This window comes from Lolium perenne, chromosome 3, assembly GCF_019359855.2.
Source record: "Lolium perenne isolate Kyuss_39 chromosome 3, Kyuss_2.0, whole genome shotgun sequence".
In the NCBI taxonomy this organism is placed as follows: Eukaryota; Viridiplantae; Streptophyta; class Magnoliopsida; order Poales; family Poaceae; genus Lolium; species Lolium perenne.
This window is the reverse complement of record NC_067246.2, coordinates 250,236,456-250,246,136: the sequence shown is the minus strand read 5'-3', so window position 1 is coordinate 250,246,136 and position 9,681 is coordinate 250,236,456. Positions and strand designations below refer to the sequence as shown.

At 48.5% G+C, this 9,681-nt stretch overlaps 1 long non-coding RNA gene across 1 annotated transcript; it reads right to left on the bottom strand.

Moving 5' to 3' along the window:
* Positions 1–429: 429 nt before the first annotated feature.
* LOC139838573 (uncharacterized) lies at positions 430–3,511 on the bottom strand. Its single transcript, XR_011755929.1, has 3 exons — positions 2,986–3,511; positions 2,158–2,277; positions 430–1,730 (listed from the first exon to the last, which is right to left on the bottom strand). It is a non-coding gene; the product is annotated as an uncharacterized lncRNA (long non-coding RNA).
* Positions 3,512–9,681: the final 6,170 nt, after the last annotated feature.

Genomic DNA, 9,681 nt, shown 5'->3' with positions numbered 1-9,681 from the left:
ATGCAGTGTTCCCGATATGGTGTTTTATCTTTATTTGTCTATTTTATTGTATTTCTTGTTTTCATTAAGCAAGATGGCACGCCCGCATATTTGTACTCTAATGTACGCATCTAGCAAAACCCCTACATACCATGGGGGAACGTTTCGCTACTTTTTGTCGAAACAAAATTGGCACGCCCGGTGGGACATGATTCTCCTCCCATCTTTGCTGCGCTTCGAATGTCGTCAAAAAAAAAATCATGGATGTATTGCTCATAAAAGGTCGTTGAGACTGTGCATAAATATGCATATCCCGCCTGAAGCACGTTTGTTCAGTGCATTATAGAAATAAGCATCACACGTTGATGGATATTTTTTTCTCATGGATGCAAAATGTGATGCTTACGGGCTTGGTCATGTAAAAGGAAAAGATCACAAACCGTGGTGCACGTTATGCTAGTGTAACTAGATGCTTGTTATTAAAATTACACAAGTTCTGTTACATGGCAATGTACTAATTGAAGGATTCCCTTGTGTAGGTGAGTCCTTCCCAGATATCACTATGGAGGAGGCCAGGAAACACTCTTCAACTTCATTCGTGATGCAGTTCGGGTGCATGGCTCCATTGGCTGTTGTGGAGAAGGGTGACGAGCTCTACGTACACCGACTACAAGAGCCGACACGTCCCTGTGCTGCTGAAAACAAAAAGGCGCACATAGTCAAAGCGGTTAAAACTAGGGAAGAAAGAAACGACCTGATGCTTAAAGCCCGCAAAATGCTAGGTGGCTTGGAGCAGCTCCAGGTTACTTCCACGCCAAAAGAGCGTGTTCAGGCTATCGAACACCAGAAAGTTGATCTCCTGAATGAGCTTGATAAAGCTGCTTATGTTCTGTCTTGGTCGGTGCGCGACGCTCGATCTAGAAAAAATGCTAATGCACTGCGTAACTCTAAGAGGAAGCGTAGTCAAATTAAGAAGATGAGAGCTCAACTGAGCCATGCTGTTACCCAAGCTGACATGCCATTACAGGAGGAAGGATCAGAATATCCTGACCCTGTAGTTGAACCTTATACGGTTTTTCCAAATCCTCTGATCACTCAGCCTCATGAGTTGAAAGAGTCTGTGCGCCAAGCAATAATGAATGAATTCTGGACACGCATAGTGATGCGTCCAGTGAATTTTCCGGAATGTCGCCCGTCCATTGGTGATCGGAAGAGTCACTTTGAGCCTTCGGTGATAGCGTCTGCATGTCATATCTATATCTATACCTAATAATAAAGGAGCTAAGGTTTCTGCCAGATTTTTCGTCCAACATTTTTTGGACCATTTTACCCTCCCACCAACTCACATAATACTGGATTTGCCATCATACCGGTTCGGTCTTATGTCCCTCTTCATCCCTCGTCCGACCAGGAGGACTACCGGTTGACTTGTTCATCTTCCCACCCAATAAATTATGAGCTTGACCCGCGCGGATCGAGTAGGGTTCTTCCACAACAGGCCGCCGGAACTGGCTCCTCTGACGGCAAGGAGAGAAGTCAGAGAGTGACTTTGCTTCTCCAAACCGGGCAGTTCTCCTCTAAAAAATATAAAGAAAAGAAAAGGAACTAGCCCCACACAGGCCACCCACTTTTGGAGGGAAAAGGTCCCCGCCTGAACACAACTGCCGGCCAAAAGGCAAAGATCACCTTTCTTTGTTCAGCTAAACACCTCTTCTGTTCTTTCCTTTCTGTTGTGCCCACACCAACATTTCCTGACAAAAGAATCAAGCATTAGTTCTGGAGATCGATGGAGAACCAAGATCCAAACAAGTAAGTAAATTTTGAATCCTTTTCTCAATCAAATTTGCATCCTGTCAGATATTTGTTGGAGTAAAGTTTTGTTTGCATGCTTAGAAGCAAAATCTTAACAGCCATCCATTTCTAATTTCTTCTTTATTTGCTTATTTGGTAGGGGGCAGGGAATACCTAGATGGAAACCTCAACTTTGGATGAAGTTCAACACCGTGGCTGAGGCATGGGAATTTTGGAAATACTATGGAGAAAGTCTAAACAATGACCTAAAGAACCATGTGAAGTCAGATTTAGACATCATCCGGTTCTTTCATCATTTTGAAAGAGCAGTGGAAGTGAAAAGAAATACCGAGATAAATTCAGAGTATGAGTCTAGGAAGAGCCTACCTAGAACTTTATTTCGCATACCCATGGTGCAGCAAGTCAGTAAGTTGTATACTCCTGCTATCTTTGAAGCTTTTCAAGCTGAATATGGGAGATCAATGGCAGCTTGTGCAGATGAGCTACCTGGAGATAATGAATACATGGTTAAAATTGGAAGACTTGTGGATGAGCACAACTAATCCCGAGCCAAGGTGCGATGGCCAGGTGACTCCACAACCATCAGATGAATTGTTAACTGTTGCGCGTCTCAAGAAAAAGGAGGCTCAGAAGAAAAGCTCAAAAAGAAAGATGAGTTTCCTTGATAGGCAACACAAGATTAAGAGGAAAACACCAACTGCTCATAAGAAAGAAAAGGAAAATATGCCAATACAGACTGATTCAGTAGAGAATGCTGCCTCACAAAATTCAGCACCAAATGAACAAGCCTCTGGAAAATATGAGTTCATGGGAAGTTTCACTGATCTTTTGACAACTCCTGTTGTAGCTCAAGACTTGGATGATGATATATTACGATTATGAGAAATTTACAGTGTATTTAGGACAGTATTTTTGTACAGCTCAAAAATTCAGACTCATGTTCTGAATATGTGCTTGGTACTAGGCTACTGTCATCCTTTTGTATATTCCTATCGATGCTTAGTACTAGTCTACTATCATCCTTTTGTATGTTCCTCTCCATCCAGTGGGAAATTAATCCAGAAAGAATTCCATCGTATTGGTATCTAAACTAATTTGGGGTCTTCGCAGTATACAGTTTTGGGATCATAATTAACAAATTGCAGGACAAGAAGAGGAGGTGCAGAGTGGCGGTGTAAGAGCCTGATGTTATACCTGCCAACGAGGAGTTCGACGAAGGGGCGCAGGGCATCAGTCGCCGCCACGGCGCGGACGGCGGCAGGGCGCACGCGGCAGCCCGGCCTCGGTCGTCACCACGGCGCGGACGGCGGCAGGGCGCTTGCGAAGGCCCGGCCTCGGTCGCCCCCACAGCGCGGACGGCGGCAGGGCGCACGCGGCGGCCCGGCCTCGGTCGCCGCCACGGCGCGGACGGCGGCAGGGCGCACGCGGCGGTCCAGCCTCGGTTGTCGCCACAGCGTGGACGGCGGAAGGGCGCACGCGGCGGCCCGGCCTCAGTCGCCGTCACGGCGCGGATGCACGACGGAGGCGCGAATCAGAGATGCGAGTGAGCCGTCGGTGGAGGCACTCCGTCGGCGACGAAGTCGACGCCCGCAAAGCCGTGCGCTGATGGAGCAGGCAACTCACGGGTGGGCTCTGGAATTTTCTTTTCTTTTCTATTTTTTCTGAAGCAAAGATACCGGTTTGGAGAAGCAAAGTCACTCTCTGACTTCTCTCCTTGCCGTCAGAGGAGCCAGTTCCCAGGCCGCCACCCCTCGCTCTCCTGCCTTCGGCGAGTTTCTTTGTTCCCCTCGCTGTGGCGCTGGTTTGTCTCCGTCCGTCGGTACTCTGGTTGCGCCCAGCATCACCGCACCACGGTAAATTGAGAGCCATGGATTTCTCTGCATCAGATCGATCCATGATTGATTTCGAAGAGATCGAAATCAAGATTGAGTCTTCAAGATATCAGGCACGCGAATTAGCGATTCGACACGCATCAAGCAAGGCAGTCTGATTCGCGCAAAAGTGGCGCCGCCGCCGCGGCCAACGCTCTGAACGTGTTTTTCCGCTGCGCGCTTTGAGGAGGCCGCCGGGAGAAGGCCTTCTGGCTCGCCGAATCCAAGACACACGCGCGTCTCGCCGTCTTCGAGGACTCCCTCGGATCGCGGATGGAGGAAGGGTAAGGGAGGAGGAGAAACAGTGTTGGGGGTGTAGTAGGGGAAAGGAAGAGATGCCCGCGCCGGGAAGGAGATGAGCTGGTGGCCGCAGCAGCGGCATCGACACCGGCCTAGGGAAGTCTGTCCAGGACTCCCTCCCTAGCGCCACTGAACTCTATCTCCTAGGTGTGCGATTCTGAATCTTGAAATAGATGTGCCGTGCTTTCTTCTGATTTTGAATGCAAATTTCATCTGGTCAATAATTTGCATCTTCTGAATTAAATTGATGCATGACTTTACTCTCACTGTAGGGATGGCTAACGAGAGATGAGGTCTTTTGGCATTGGAAAATCAGCAGTATACAAGAGGCAAATTCCTACCCAAACTTTGCTTCGAGACGTACTAATGTACTATACACGAACACACAGCCATGGGGCTGCAAGCAAGATGGGTGCCTGATCCTCGACCTCGGCCACCTGCTACTTACCGAGCGTGAGGGATCTGAGGTGGGCTGACTCAAAAGAAGAGCACTGCAACATGTGAAATCGAGTCTGTGTTTACCATCAGGATCAACAGGGACTTCAGCAAGTTCAGGCTTAATACAAAATTTGCGGCCAGCGGGGATGAGTGAGCCGGCTGTGTGCGCGCAACAGAGGGGGCAACGAGCGGTGAAACATGCGTGCGGAGCTAGGAAGAAATAGCAGGGTTCTACGCGTACGTATACTTGCAATCAGCTAGCTGAATGCATTCACTATCGTGCGACGAAAACGGAAGACACAACGGCGGTGAAGAATTGGGGGATAGAGAAGGGAAGAGAGGGGATTATGAGCTACTGATTTCGACACAGTGTGACTATTGTACTTGGTAAAAATGTACACACTCTTAATATCTTTAATCCATTTCTTCATTGCTTATATTTTTATTTAACATATTATGCAGCTTCTTTTCAGTGTGTAATATTAGAGTAGTGCATATGTTATGGATAAAATATTACTTCAAAATATTATTTTTACGGGCCACAAGTTAACAAAAGAAAATGTTTCAAAAAAAGATCAAAACACATAGGCCTGGACGCCATTATGCCTGGACTTCCTATATAGATGTCTCTGAATAGTATAAAATGTGACCATCTTCATCCACAATTTCACATGGCACCGAGGAGAAGTGTCATGTGGGTGAATCACTAGAGCGTGTGTGCCTTCAATTTTTCCGATGCAACGCGGGCACTTTTGCTATCTATACCTAATAATATAGCTGGGCATGTGTCGGGCCGGGCCGGGCCTCGGGCTGGCCCGAGGTAAGCCCGACGCGAGAAAATGCGGCCCAAGCCCGGCCCGGCCCGGCCAAATACCCACCAAGCCCGTCGGGTCGTCGGGCCACGGGCCGGGCCGTAGTGTTAAATGGCGTTTTCGGGCTACCCAGGCCCGGCCCGGCCCGGCAGTCGGGCCAACATATCTCGGCCCAGGCCCGAGTTTTTCGGGCCGGGCTTCGGGCCGGGCCTCGGGCCGGGCTGCCCATGGCCAGGTATGCCTAATAATAAAGGAGCTAAGGTTTCTGCCAGATTTTTCGTCCAACATTTTTTGGACCAATTTACCCTCCCACTAAATTACATATGACGCACCATGCCACGCTCACCGTTTTCTACGCCGGTTGCTCTGTGGATTGGCTTTCGCCCCATGTGTGGTAACGCTCCAAAGCTAGGCCTTCTCTTATGGGCCTCGAGCGGAGCGACAAATCAACGGGGCTCTAAAATCAACAGAAAACATACACAGTTTGTGTAGAATAATCCCACATCGCCCCCTTACACCGAATCTGACCAATTTATATGCGTTTGCATATGGCCTGAGAGCACAAGGGTGGCAGAGAGAGTTGGAAGGAACTGGCACGGAAGAGAGAGAGAGAGAGAGAGAGAGAGAGAGAGAGAGAGAGAGAGAGAGAGAGATGGATGGAACAGGAACGGAAGCAAATCACGCACGAGCTATGGTGGCGAGCTCGTGGGTGCGGAGACGACGGAGACTTGGTTGGCGTGCGGCGGTGGCGACGGAGAGCTAAAAGGGGCGGCACGACCTGCGGGCGAGGAATTTGAGCAAGGATGAGAGGCGGTCGTGGCGGCGCACGGTAGGTACTCAGAGACGGCGACCGGCAGAATTCGAAGGCGGCGCGCTCGGGTACTGAGAGGAGGCGGCGACGCTGGCCCTGGCGGGCGCGCTGGACTTGACGAGGTCGTCCGCGATGCAGGCAGGAGGCAACGCGACCGGGACAAGGACATGAGGACGTCGGGGTGGCGCATGATCGAGCACCGGGGTTGACGACGTCAGCGTGGTCCCTGGCTGCGCGGGGACGCAGCGGCAGCGCGGTTGGCGGTGGGCGTGCTTGGCCTTTGGAGAAGCTCCTGGCGGCGGTGAGGACGCGGGGAACGATGCGGGCCGGTGAGCGGGGAGAGGAGGCGGAGCAGCTGCCGGTCTCTATGCAGAGAGAGGATGGGGACGAGCGGCTCGGGTGGGGTTCGGGCAGAGCCAGAGAGAGAGGGTGAAGGGGGGACCTGAGAGAAAAAGGGAAGTGAAAAGAGGCCGGCGGCGGGGGTGTGGGTGCGAAACAACCAGGAGGCTGTCGGTGGTGGGCTGTGTTGGTTTGTTGGGCCGCCGGGTTGGAGAGCTCCTCTCCCCCTTTTTTTAATAAAACCTTTTTCCTGTTTTTATTTTCTGCTTTGTTTTAAAGCCATTTAAAATAGTTTTAATATAGGAAATAACTAGAGAAAAATAGGTTTTTATTTGGGCTGTGGATGGGGCCAAAAAAATAAACAAACACACCTACCTGATGCGTGCAAGAGGAATAAATTTACATCAACCATCCTTGAATCGGCTATAAGCTGCAGGTTAACTCGCAAAATCCGTACCTGCCCAGATTTAGCATTGCTGTCATTTGGACACAATGTCTAATGGTTGAGGTCGGATTTTTTTTCACTAATTTAAGAAACTTAGCCTAGGAGAATATAATTAGGTCTTTTCTGTTATTTCTTGAAACAAATCGAAGTTTTTTTTTCAACGTTAAGATTAGATGCAATATAATAGGATTGAATAAAAAATATTTTGATTAAATAAAACATGTACTAATTGTTTGACCATAAAAATGTTTTATTAAATCAAAATTGCATTCGAACCTGGTCGCTAAACTTTAAAACGAAAATCTATTCAATATATAAAATTCACTTGAGTATTTTGAAAATATTATTTATCTTTATCACATCACAACATAGATACTATTTATCCCGGTGCAACGCACGGGCATTTGTGCTAGTCACTACTAATGGTAAAACAAATGAAAATAAATTCGCAAAGTTGTCTAATGAGGTGCCAGCACCTCGCTCTGATGAGCTTCAACGACAATTCCAACAACTGCAATCTCAAATGAGAGATATACAGGAACAGTTGCAAAGCCATGGACCATCATCACAAGTTGGAGATAGGTTCAGGCATCATACTTAAGACCAGTACCCACGTACTGCTGGACCCCCACCTCGAGCCGGGGTAGGGGCAAGATACCATGCCCCTAACCGTTATGGGGGAGCACCTGAATCATCCACACAAGGTGGAGCTAGGCGCTATGCCCCTAGTTATCGCCCTCAACATGACCGAAGCACGCTAGCTCCACGACGGAGGTCTTCACCTCCTCCAACACATTTTCTGAGACAGTCATACCCTCCACCTCGTTGGAATGCTTGGGAACGCCAAGAATGGCGACCTAAGTCCCCAAGAGAAAATGAGAAAGATCAAGAAAATCGCCGAGAGCGCACAAGGTCACCACGTGCACCCTTAAACAGGGGACACGAATATCAAATGCCACCTCCGCAGTCGTCGAATCGACAACCTGAGAGTGTAATACTCCAAGCTCCTATGAGAGTTGAACCTCGAGAGGGCATTCTTCCAACGCCTTCCTTACCACCAAGAGCTGCCCATCCACCTTCAATGAATCACCTTAAGCGCGACAAGCGTAGAAGGAACAGGCGAGCTCTCTATCAAGAACTCCAGGAAATTGTGCTTGGAAATGTGCATGTTCGAGTCAGGTCAGATGGGCGTGTTCACCCATTTTATGATAAAATTACGTTGAAGCTCTCCCCAACATTGTTGGAGAATGAGAGGTACAACTACCTTGTCGGACGCCTTGCCCCACGGCCACGACAGCAACAAGAACCACCAAACAATGACATGGCGCATGGAGGTGGTGAGATCCACCCTCCTCGTGTTGTCTTATCCACACAAAAGGAAGAGAAAAAGTCGAATCCAATAGTGACCCCCACTCAGGAGGCTATGCAGGTTGATGCGGATCTTCCAACCTCCACAGAGGTGGCCAAGCCAACAAATGTGCTACCATTTGCCCCCTCTCAAGAGGAGGAGCATCTGGACAAAAGAATGATAGCACCTCCTGCAGAAGTGGGAAGCCCGACTTTGCTCGCTCACACAGATAATAAAGGCTCCACTTCACATGGTGAAGATCTGGTGCCTAAAGATAATGATAATAGTACAAATGATGTGGTAATGTGTGGCACTATGACCGCTCACTCTGAGGATGACCATGATGATGATTGGGTCCCTCCTTCGATTGTGAAAGAATTCTCATATCCATCGGATGAGGAAATTGTGCCCAACCCAAAGACTCCATTGTCCAGGGCATTCTTGCCTAATCTTGGAAAGGTACGTCGGTGGTTTAAAAGCCCTAATGGAGAAGGAGATGGTGATGTGTCAACATCCTCGACATCGGCATCTTGTTTCCCCATATCTTCTCAAAAAGATGAACTAGACAGTTTGTCTCATCCTTATGTGAGCCTAGAATCACGTCTCCCACAAGATCCTGCACTACTTCAAAGGTATATAGAGCGCCCAGGGGTTGGCACTCGTCTAAAAAACATTGCTTCACAAAGAGTGACAGATGTCTCAACTCACTCTAGTGAAGATGATGAAAGTTTTCAAGGAGAATTATCAGATGGGGACTCTAGCCCCTCATTAAGGGAACACAATGGATCTCCTCATTACTCTGATCTTGCCCATTCAATCGTGTCGGAGGATGAGAGTCAATTCGGAGATGATAACACCGCACCTGCTCTCATGGCGAATGAGGATAAAACTAATGAAGGTGACAAACCACCTAATGATGAGGCAGGAACATCGGGGTTACGGGAAAAACAAATGGAGGAGCAAATTAATTCACAACAACAACAACTAAATCAGTTGAACACGAAGTTTGATCAGCTGCTGAATCTCCTTGCTGGTTCAGGACGTACCATACCACCAAGTAATGGCGAGCCATTCAATGGCCAACCAATAGTTGATCCACAAGTGGAAGAATTAGAGGACGTAGTTCGCCGTCAGAGAGCGGATGAAGACCCTAGCAAGAATCCTCAGTTGATTGCACCTCCTCCCTTAGTGTCCAGCAGTGCTGCGACTCAGCCTGAGATGCTAAGAAGGTATCATAATTTCATAGAGGACATGGTGAATAAAAAGATGAAGCAACTTTCTACAGAACAAGCTCCCAAAACATCGGAGAGTGAGCTTGATAAACCATATGAATCATGGCATGATCTAATTCCCTTCCCCGCTGGATGGCATCCACCTAAGTTCCGCCAATTTGATGGGACCGGTGATGCAAGCGAGCATCTAGCATACTTTGAGGCAACTTGCGGAGACACTGCGCGTAGCCCATCTCTTCTCTTACGCCAGTTTTCTGGTTCTTTGACTGGGGCTGCCTTTCATTGGTATAGCCG